This window comes from Apis laboriosa, unplaced genomic scaffold (genome assembly GCF_014066325.1).
Source record: "Apis laboriosa isolate Shangri-la unplaced genomic scaffold, ASM1406632v1 scaffold18_cov149, whole genome shotgun sequence".
Taxonomy (NCBI): Eukaryota; Metazoa; Arthropoda; class Insecta; order Hymenoptera; family Apidae; genus Apis; species Apis laboriosa.
The window spans coordinates 396,549-406,465 of record NW_025222233.1 but is presented as its reverse complement, the minus strand read 5'-3'; the positions used below and the strand labels follow the sequence as shown (position 1 = coordinate 406,465).

The 9,917-nt window shown below is 29.6% G+C and overlaps 1 protein-coding gene and 1 long non-coding RNA gene across 4 annotated transcripts in view; one reads left to right on the top strand and one right to left on the bottom strand.

The window, feature by feature from the left end:
- Positions 1-9,917, top strand: part of LOC122712039 (lachesin-like) — a 78,140-nt gene that overhangs the window by 28,984 nt on the left and 39,239 nt on the right. The window lies entirely within an intron of this gene.
- Positions 3,857-9,917, bottom strand: part of LOC122712042 — a 45,987-nt gene continuing 39,926 nt past the window's right edge. The window contains exons 3-4 of the long non-coding RNA XR_006346243.1: positions 4,787-5,054; positions 3,857-4,699 (exon numbers count right to left, since the gene is read on the bottom strand). This is a non-coding gene — a long non-coding RNA (uncharacterized LOC122712042). The remainder of the gene's footprint in view (positions 4,700-4,786; positions 5,055-9,917) is intronic.

Genomic DNA, 9,917 nt, shown 5'->3' with positions numbered 1-9,917 from the left:
TATACGAGTATTATCATGCTTTGACGATTGCATTTGTCAAAAAATTGTTTATAGGATAAGCATGAAGTTTGTTAAATGAAAAATTTTTATATATATATATTTTTTTTTATATACAATGGATAGAAATTTTGGAAAAATATTGTTGGATATAATATTCGAAGGAAATGAAATTACCGTAAAATTTATATAAAGTGAAATATAACTCAAAAAAAAAATTTGGAAGAACGAGTATAATTATACTTTGGAACTGCATTTGCGAAGAAATTGTTCATAGGATAATGAAGTTTGTTAAAATTAGTGAAAAATTTTTCTCTATTTGGGATATAATGCAAAGAAAATTTGGAAACACTGGTATACGAATATAATTACAACTGTACTTTAAAAAAATTATACCACAGGATAATAAAGTTTAACCAGTATAAAATTGTCATTTTTTTTTTTAATTTCAGACAAAAGAGATAGAATTATAATTCGACCTTCCATCTTCATATTACATTCAACCTATATCGCGTTTGCTACATTACTTATCACGTTTCATTGAATTATTAAATTGTCCAAGGGAATTAATTGTGGATTTTAACTGGATGATGTTTAAAGTTGCATAGCTCGGTTAATATTACATTTATTTAATGGAAATAAAATCCATTATAATTTGTATTCCTTTTCCAATCAAATACCGGCGCTTTTCTACTCCATCGCTTTGAAAAAATCCGATTTTTCATCAATTCTTTAAAACCATTCTTTTACAAATTTTTTGCAAATTTATATAAAAATTCAATTAACGTATATCTACAATTATTTCATCTTACGGTAACAGATTAAAAGAATGGCAGATTAACTCATGGAAAATCCTATGTAACAATGTAACAAACGATTCTCATTATTATTGAAAATCAATTTCGATCAACTTCAAGATACAAAATGGATCGACGCACAAAACTCGAAGTGGAGAATTTCGAAACGTAACAACGTTTACTTTGTCCAACGTTTGCGTTTGCGAAAATTGACGAAAACCAAACTAATCCATTTAAAATTCGATTCGCAATCACCGTGGCGAATAAACAGACGAGCAAACAGTTGAACGTAGCAACTCGAGGAGGGGAGCGAGGTAGAATTATCGTTAAGTAGAAGCCAGCGAGCCTTCGAGTTTAATCGCTCGTTCGATCGAGCGGGATCATTCTCTTACGCCACGTTTTCACTATTCCCTCCCTCCCTCCCTCCCACCCTTCCTTCCTTCCTCCCTCCCACTCTTTTACTCACTCTCTCTTTCTCACTCTCTCTATCTACGAAAATGAAGGGGGAACTTGGAGCTTTGAAAGGAACCTGTTGCAAACCACGGTTAGGCGGCGGTGAACATCGTGTTATGCATCTATATACGTGCTCTACGAATATCTGTAACTGTGTAACTGGCCATACCGCAACCTTGCTCATTTTGAAGTAATGTATTCTAAACCAATATCTATGCTGATTCTGCTCCACGAAACAAGATATACGTTGATATATTTGCAAAACACACTTTTTGGAGAATCGAATCCGTGAGCTGAAACGAAAATAGAAAAGTTGATACACAAAAATTTCGATCGAACAAACTTATTTATCAAGTTACTATCCTCGTCGCATTACTGCCTTACTCTGTCGCCTTATCTCGCTTCATCTAACTTCGTCTTCGTTCAATTTCAATCGCTCAATAAAAAAAAGGACTCGATCGACATTTTTCCGTTCGTTTTCAGCAAAAACAATGGATTTAGATGCGTCTTACTTATTGTAATGTTTTTTCAAATATTTTTTTTCTTCGAAAAATTTACATTTTACATTTATTACGACGCATAAATTAGAGTTGAATAATTTTTTCTTTTTTTTTTTTTTTTTTTTTGAGTAAAATTTAGGACGTGCATTTCGATGTAACGAAGAGAGAGAAAGAGAGAGGGAAAGAGAGAGCTCTAGTTTCGAACATGAAACCATCATTGGAGTGTACATTCAGATTCCTGTCAAATCAAAATCGAGCACTGGTTGAAGCTACGAGTCAATGCTTGGCCTGGAAGCATTGAGCAATGGGCTCATCGGTTTCCATACAAAGTAGCGTGCTTTTACGAGTAGTGGTCCGGAAGGTTGTACGTGTCTCTGCGGTAAATCAAGGCAATGGAATTCTCCGCTGTCTTAATGATCGATTCTGAAGAAAAAAAAAATGGACGACACTTAACCAACAAGAAATAATTTCTTGAATATTGAAAATTCGTCCAAAAAAAAAAAAAGAAATTTACGCGATAAAAAAATCGATAATTTAAACGAGACGAATAATTTTCTGTTGTTTATTTTTCGCAATTGTCGTCGCCAATTGTCGATTCAAATTTAATTATACATTTTTCCTATTTTTAATCCTTTTCAAAAAAACGTAATCGAACAAAACGAACCGGAGAAATATGTATATATATCGTGTGGATATTTCATTATATAAAGTGAAACTTTTTGTCGAACATCCCTTTTTTTTTTACTGATGTGCAAACCGTACACAGCTTGCCACACAATATTGCATTTTACATTTATGGCGCATTTATGAAATTGAGCACTCGTTTCACATTGGATACGGTGCGCAAAAAATTTTCTTTACAAATATTCACAATCGTGTGAAAAGATTTCTGAAAGAAGCGCGTGTATTCTTTATTCTCGCTCGAAAATCTCAAATTTTTTTGCTTTTCCTCTATTCGCAGTTTAAAGATTTCCAAGGTGAGAAACGAGCGTCTAGATATTATTCAAGATTATTGGAAAATTGTTTAAACGATTGAAAAGAGATAGACAATATTTTAAGTATCTTGGAGATAGGGGAAATTTGAAACAACATAATCCTTATTATCCTGCGATAACAAGTACTGGAGACCTGGCTTTATTATAAAATACCACCAAGTTCAAATCTGATTACTGAAACGCCAACAATTATTGCATTGAAACACGGTATATACCCTTATTTCAATGCACCAACTCTGCAATTTAACGTGATCACAATTATTCGTCCGCGTGCATTGTTCCATTAATCATTGTAGCGTGAAACGATGGACATTGATACACATTGTGTACAAACATTTCTATTAAACATTTAAACTAAATTTCTCTTTAGAAATTTGTACATGTGAATTCTTTCTCTCGTAAATAGAATATATATAGTTGAGATAATTTTAGATGATTTTTAACAACTTTAATTCAGTATAATATTTAGTGTAATAGGTTTGATTAATGATAGGTTAGTAATGGTAAATATAAGAGGACAAGTTTGAGATTTGAAAATTTTGTTTCGATGAATCAAGATGTAAAAAAAAAGAGAAAAAAAATTAAAGCAGGATATTTAAAATTGAAAATTTTTAGAAAAATGTATATTTTAATGTTTTAATGGATGTTTATTTTATTTGTTGATTTGTAATTCAATTTATGCGTTATTAATTATTATTATTATTATTATTATTATTTTAATATTGGATTTTAAATAGAGCTATTTGTGAAATAATAAAATTCTCGATACTTTATCCGTTGTTCATCAAATATCTCGATCATCTCTCTAAATTGATAAAATTCTCAAGCTAATAAAATATTTTATTCACCGAGTACTTCAGTTATCTCAATTTCACTTCAATTAATAAAATTAAATCACTAATAAAAGTACACGTTTAAAATATGTATATAAAATTAATTAAATGCCAAAAATAACTGAGATTGAGACATTGATATTCGTGTCGAAAAATAAGAGGCACGATTTAATATTAAATACGTTCTATTTTGAGGTTAGGTTGTTCTGTTCAATTCTTTATTATTGCCATGCCTAGAAAGGCAAACTGGTATAATATCAATCGAAAAAAGAGATTCCCTTGTTTCTTCAGTATTTAAAATGAAGAACATATTACAATATTGAAAGATATGGTTCAAGGTTATATTCTTTTCTCTCCTTAAAAATTTAAAATATTGTGTTAAACCAAGAATACTTTATTTAAAGATACTTTTTATTTTTTTTTATTGTTACGAGATATCTTTGCAATATTAAACATGGACTAAATCGAGGATGTTTGTCAAAATTTGTGTAATACAAAATTCTTTTTACTTGTAATTTACTTATAATTAAATATACTTATTTGCTTATATTTCCTGGCTCACAGAATTGCATAATCTTTTGAATTTAATGGCCTTCAATTTTTTTACTTCTTTTATTGCTTCTTATATAATAACTTTATATTACATTTCTCATATTTACTCATGCACTTATTTTACATATCCTTCAGAATTGCACCAATAGGATTATAGTCTTCTTTCTTATTGTCTCTTATTATTATCTCTTCTTTTTTTTCTTGTTTATTGTTACATTACAATTATAAAATTTCATTCGTTACATCTGGAAAGGAGAAGATTGAGGATATTTGTCAAAATTTGTGTAATACAAAATTCTTTTTACTTGTAATTTACTTATAATTAAATATACTTATTTGCTTATATTTCCTGGCTCACAGAATTGCATAATCTTTTGAATTTAATGGCCTTCAATTTTTTTACTTCTTTTATTGCTTCTTATATAATAACTTTATATTACATTTCTCATATTTACTCATGCACTTATTTTACATATCCTTCAGAATTGCACCAATAGGATTATAGTCTTCTTTCTTATTACTCTCTTCTTTTTTTTCTTTACATTACAATCATAAAATTTCATTCATTACACCTGGAAAGGGAAAAATTGAGAATATTTGTCAAAATTTGTGTAATACAAAATTCTTTTTACTTATAATTTACTTGCAATTAAATATACTTATTTAAATTTGCTTATATTTCCTGGTTCACAAAATTGCATAATCTTTTGGATTTCAATAGCTTTTAATTTTCTACATTACTTCTTACAACTTTACATTTACTCATTCACTTATTTTATATATCCTTTAGAATTGCATCGATAGGACAATAAGGAACAATAATCTCCTTTCTTATTCCTTTCCATCTTTTCTTCTTCTTCTTCTTCTTCTTCTTCTTCACATTGCTTCCTCCACTGTTACATTGCAATTATAAAATTTCGTTCATTCCTGGAAAGAGAGGAGAAAAACGAATATTAATGAGATCGCATTATTTCTCACGAGTGAGCGTGTCAAACTTATGAAAACCAGTTTAACTAAAATTAAACCTCGAAACTAAAGGGTTTTCATTAGACGTCTCGCGGGACGACCCCTTTCGAGACATCGTGCTGTCCGCGTTTCGCAGGACCCCCCAAGAGAGAGTAACCCGTCCTGTGCAAACTTTTTTAACCAATATCGCTGTTTCCTCTTCCAGATTTCTTCTTTTTTTTTTTTTTCCAAATCTTTGTCAAACTTTATATCATATTATACACGATTTAATCATCGATTAACTTTTAACGATTTTTCTCTGACTTTTTTCGAGCTTTTTTTTTTTTTTTTTCCAAGCCTGTATTTCAATTAATAAGAGAGGAACAACGTTCGTGGCAATTTCTCGCGTGCTCGTGGCGGTTGATTACTTAAGTAATAAATTCAGTTTAAAGGCGCATTTTTTTTAAAAAGAAAGGAAGAAAGAGGTGAAGATTTTTTTTTTAATTTTTTTCTTTTTCTTCAATTTTATAAGAGAGAACGAGGATATTATGATTTTTTTTTTTTATTCTTTATTTCTTTTTTACACTTCAAAATCGTCGATAAAATTAAATCGGTTTTTTTCCCTCCCTCCCTCCCTCCCCGCGCTTATAATTTACGACAGTTTGAGGAAGTTTTATGGAGAAAATCTAAGATCCATTAATTATGTAGTTGGTAAAGTACATAATTTTAAATTCTTGTTAAATATTCATCGTTGAAGGTTCGATCGAGGAAGTAAGATATAAGAGATATATTTCGTTATATTTAAATAAAGAAATTCTATTGCTTTTTAAATTTCTATTTTCGCCCGTTAAAATTATCATCATTGTGTATTTTTAAAGGGTAATAAATTTTCTCGAATAATATATTTGAAACGTAGAAAGATAGAAATAATTTCGGTTCGAGTAAAAATTGCGAAAAAAAAAAAACCAAAAAACGTTTCCATTCTACACATATCTCTCAATAAAAAATTTATCGCGCAAATTTTTGTCTTTTCATTTTGTCAAAAAAAAAAAAAAAAAAAAAAAAAAAAGGAAGAAATTCTATATTAGCCTCTCAATACAATTAAAAATTTTTACATAACGATCAATTTAAAGCGAATTATTTATTTAGTTTCTTTTATCAAATAACTCAATCCTTCTCTAAAAGGAAAATAATAACGAAATATAATATCACGAAACAATAACAAAAAAATATATATATAATCAATTAATTATCAAAATAAATTATTTATTTAGTTTTTTTTTATCAAATTAGTCAATTCTCTTCAAAAAAAAAAAAAAAAGAAAAATTAATCTAATTAAATCTAAATAAAAATGTGATCATGCGAAACTATAAAAAGAGAGAACAAGAAAAGAAAATACACGTATAATTAATTAATAGGAAAATAACTACGATTATGAAAACAAGAAAACTGTAAAAAGAAACTGTAAAACGAAACAATAAGAAAAAAAAAATACAAAATATATATATATATATATAAAACAATCAATTAATAATCAACGAATTATTTATTTAATTTCTCCTTTTATCTAATTACTCGATCTTTTTTTAAAAAAGGAAAATTCTACAAATTCGATCTCTCAATAAATAATGTGATCACGCGAATCTATAAAAAGAAACGACAAGAAACAACAAAAATATATACACGTATAATATAATCAATTAACAATATCAAGATGTATTATTTATTCATTCAGTATTCTCCATCCATCAAATTCTTTCCTCTAAAAAAAAAAAAAAGAGAAATTCACGCGTCCATATAAATCGAAATAAAAATGCTAAACGTCTAATTAAGATTACGATTACGATTACGAAAATTAACTATATAAAAAAAAAAGAATAAGAAAGGCACGAAAAGACATTGATAAGAAAGAAGGAAGAAAGGAAAAAGTACGTATAATCGGGATTGATAAACGTTTGGAAAGAAAAAAATGTCGGGCGGAAAATAATAAGTCGATAAAAGTAGATTGGAAACGGATAAACGGGGAGGAATTCTCCTTTCGCGGGGAGAATTCGCGTGCGAATAATCCAGCGGTGAAAATGTGAATTTGCATTCATGCGAGCGTAACAACGCGTGGAAAACACAAAAACTTGGGGAGGGGAGGGGAGGGGAGGGGGACGATGGAAGTTCGGGTCAGAAATTGTCAGAGGGGAGAAACGGTGGAGGAACAATGGTGGATAGGAGGATGGAAAACGATCGAAAGGAGAGAGAATTCTATTCGTGACGTGACGCGAAAGTTAAATTGTTCCTCGATCATCCAGAAAAAAAAAAAAAAAAAAAAAAAGAAAAATTGTATCCCAGAGTATGATTCGAATCGATATCTCTGGTACATCGGGCGTCATATTTCTTTTTTCTTCGTTCACTCGAAAAATCGAAATTCGAATTTTTCTCAAATTTGTCTCATTTCTACTTCAGAAGATTCATTTTTGTTCTCCCCACAAAGGGTGGACTTGTATATATGTTATAAAGGTTTTGAACCTTTTTCGTTTTTGAAGATTTGATTTTGGTTGGATCTGGACAAAATTCTCTTGTGTGTGAAAGATAAAAAATGAGGAGTGTTTCCTCAGAAGGGATAGTTTGTATTTCTGAAGCTTTTTGAAGATTTGATAGATCATTTTTTTTTGTATAAAAGATGATGAGAATGAATGAGAATTTTTGAAGAGGGTGTCTCTTCAGAAGAAGTGGTTTTTTTGAAATTTTTTTAAGTCTGAAGAGTTGACAAGTAGAATTTAAATAGATTCTCTTATGTGTGAAAATATATTAAAGATGAAGAATGAATAAGAATTTGTAAAGGATGCCTCTTCAAAAAATGGTAATTTATATTTTTGAAGCTTTCTCTGATGTTTTTAAGTTTGAAGATTTGATGATGGATCTAGATCATTTTCTTGTATGAAAGATAAAGAATGAATAAGAATTTGTGCAGAGTGTCTCTTCAGAAGGAGGAGTGTGGTTTGTATGGTTTTTAACCTTTTTTCGTTTTTGAAGATGTGATGTTGGATCTAGATTGTTCTCTTGTGTGAAATATGTGAAGTACGAAGAATAAGAATAAGAATTTGTACGAGGTGTCTCTTCAAAAAGGGATAGTTTATATTTTTGAGATTTTCTCTGCTTTTAAGTTTGAAGATTTGATGGATCTGGATCATTCTCTTGCGCGAAAGATGAAGGATGAATAAGAATTTGTACAGAGTGGTAGTTTATATTTTCCAGATATTTTCTGTTTTTAAGTTTGAAGATTTGATGGATCTAAGATAATTCTCTTATGCGAAAGATGAGAATTTGTCTCTTCAGAAAGGATAATTTTTTTTCAAACTTTTCCATTTTCATGCTTGAAGTGTTGACAAATAGAATTTAGATAAATTCTCTTATGCGCGAAAATGCGTGAAAGATGAAGAGCAAAGAATCGTTTCGTTTGAAAAATAGTTTTCCAAAAATATTAAATTTATAAATTCATCAAGCATGAGTGTTTTTTATTATTTTATTATTTTATTTTTATTATTACAAAATTATTTTTATTATTAAAAGTTAAATTCAAATATTCAATTAATTTATTGAGAAAACATGTTATATTAAACATGTAGATAACGTACTGTGAAGAATTTAAAAAATATTTTAATATTGTTATACAGATTAAAAATTTTCTTATAATTATCCAAAAAAAAAAATTCTAAAATTACGTGTAATATCTATGGATAAACTGTTCGAAATTTTTCAAAATTTCTATATTCAGAATATAACTAAACTTGTAATAATATTCGAATTAATAAATAAGAAAAATATGCAACAATACGAAAATTATACGCTTCCGTAAAAATTCTAAAATGCTCACTCAAAAAACGTCTGGAAACACGTATAAAATTATCCTTTTCAACGGTCAAAAAGAGTTTCACTTCAACGACACAATCATCCCTCCCTCCTCTAATACGCGAAACTAGCCATAAAAAAAAAAAAAAGAAAACGTTCAAAAGATATCCAGAACCGGAAAATAAAGAAGAATCTCCAGAATCGCAGAGACAATGGAACGAGGATGGAGAGAGAAACATTAGAAACAAAGGAAACCGTTGCTGAGTAAAATCAAAAGATTGAAAAAAAAAAAAAAAGAAAAAAAAGATCGTACGATTTAAAAGAGAGAAAGAATTTTTTTTTCGAAGTGCACGCACGTGCAAAATTGGAGGAATTAAGCGGAAAGAGAGGAGCCACAGGAATCCACAGGTGCGGGGCAAAATCCTTTTGTACGATCTTTCTGTTGTCGTTTCACTCTCGAAGTGCAGTCATTTATCGAGATCGCGGAGGTTTCGCTCCCCCCCCCCCCACGAATACTTCTCCAACGAAATTGACATAGATAATCTCGAAACCGAAATTTTCCTCGACCGCTCGTCTCTTCTAATAATAAAACGTAAGATTCTGTGCAAAATGCGGTTTCTCGTTCACGGGGAATGGAATTTTCCATTATCGTATAAAGTATTGAAAAATAAGGCTAATAACGTGTATGTGCAAGTAAATAAATTTAATGGATTTACAGGTAACAGTGGTTCGCGAAAGTATTTGTTTTTTATTAACTTCGAGATGGATCGTGTACGGAGGAATTTGTTTTCCGCTTGGAAAAGTCATTTGAAGAAAGGTGAAATCGAATTTTCGTTTCTTTGAATTGTAATTTTCGATTTTAAGAAAAAAAAAATTTGTTCAGAATTTAACGTTCTATCATCAGGTCATTGTAAAAATGGTTTCGAAATGAAATTGAAACTCACTCCTCCCCCTCTCCTCTTCCTGAAAATGATTTCTCGTTTACGAGAAAATTGCTCTAAAAT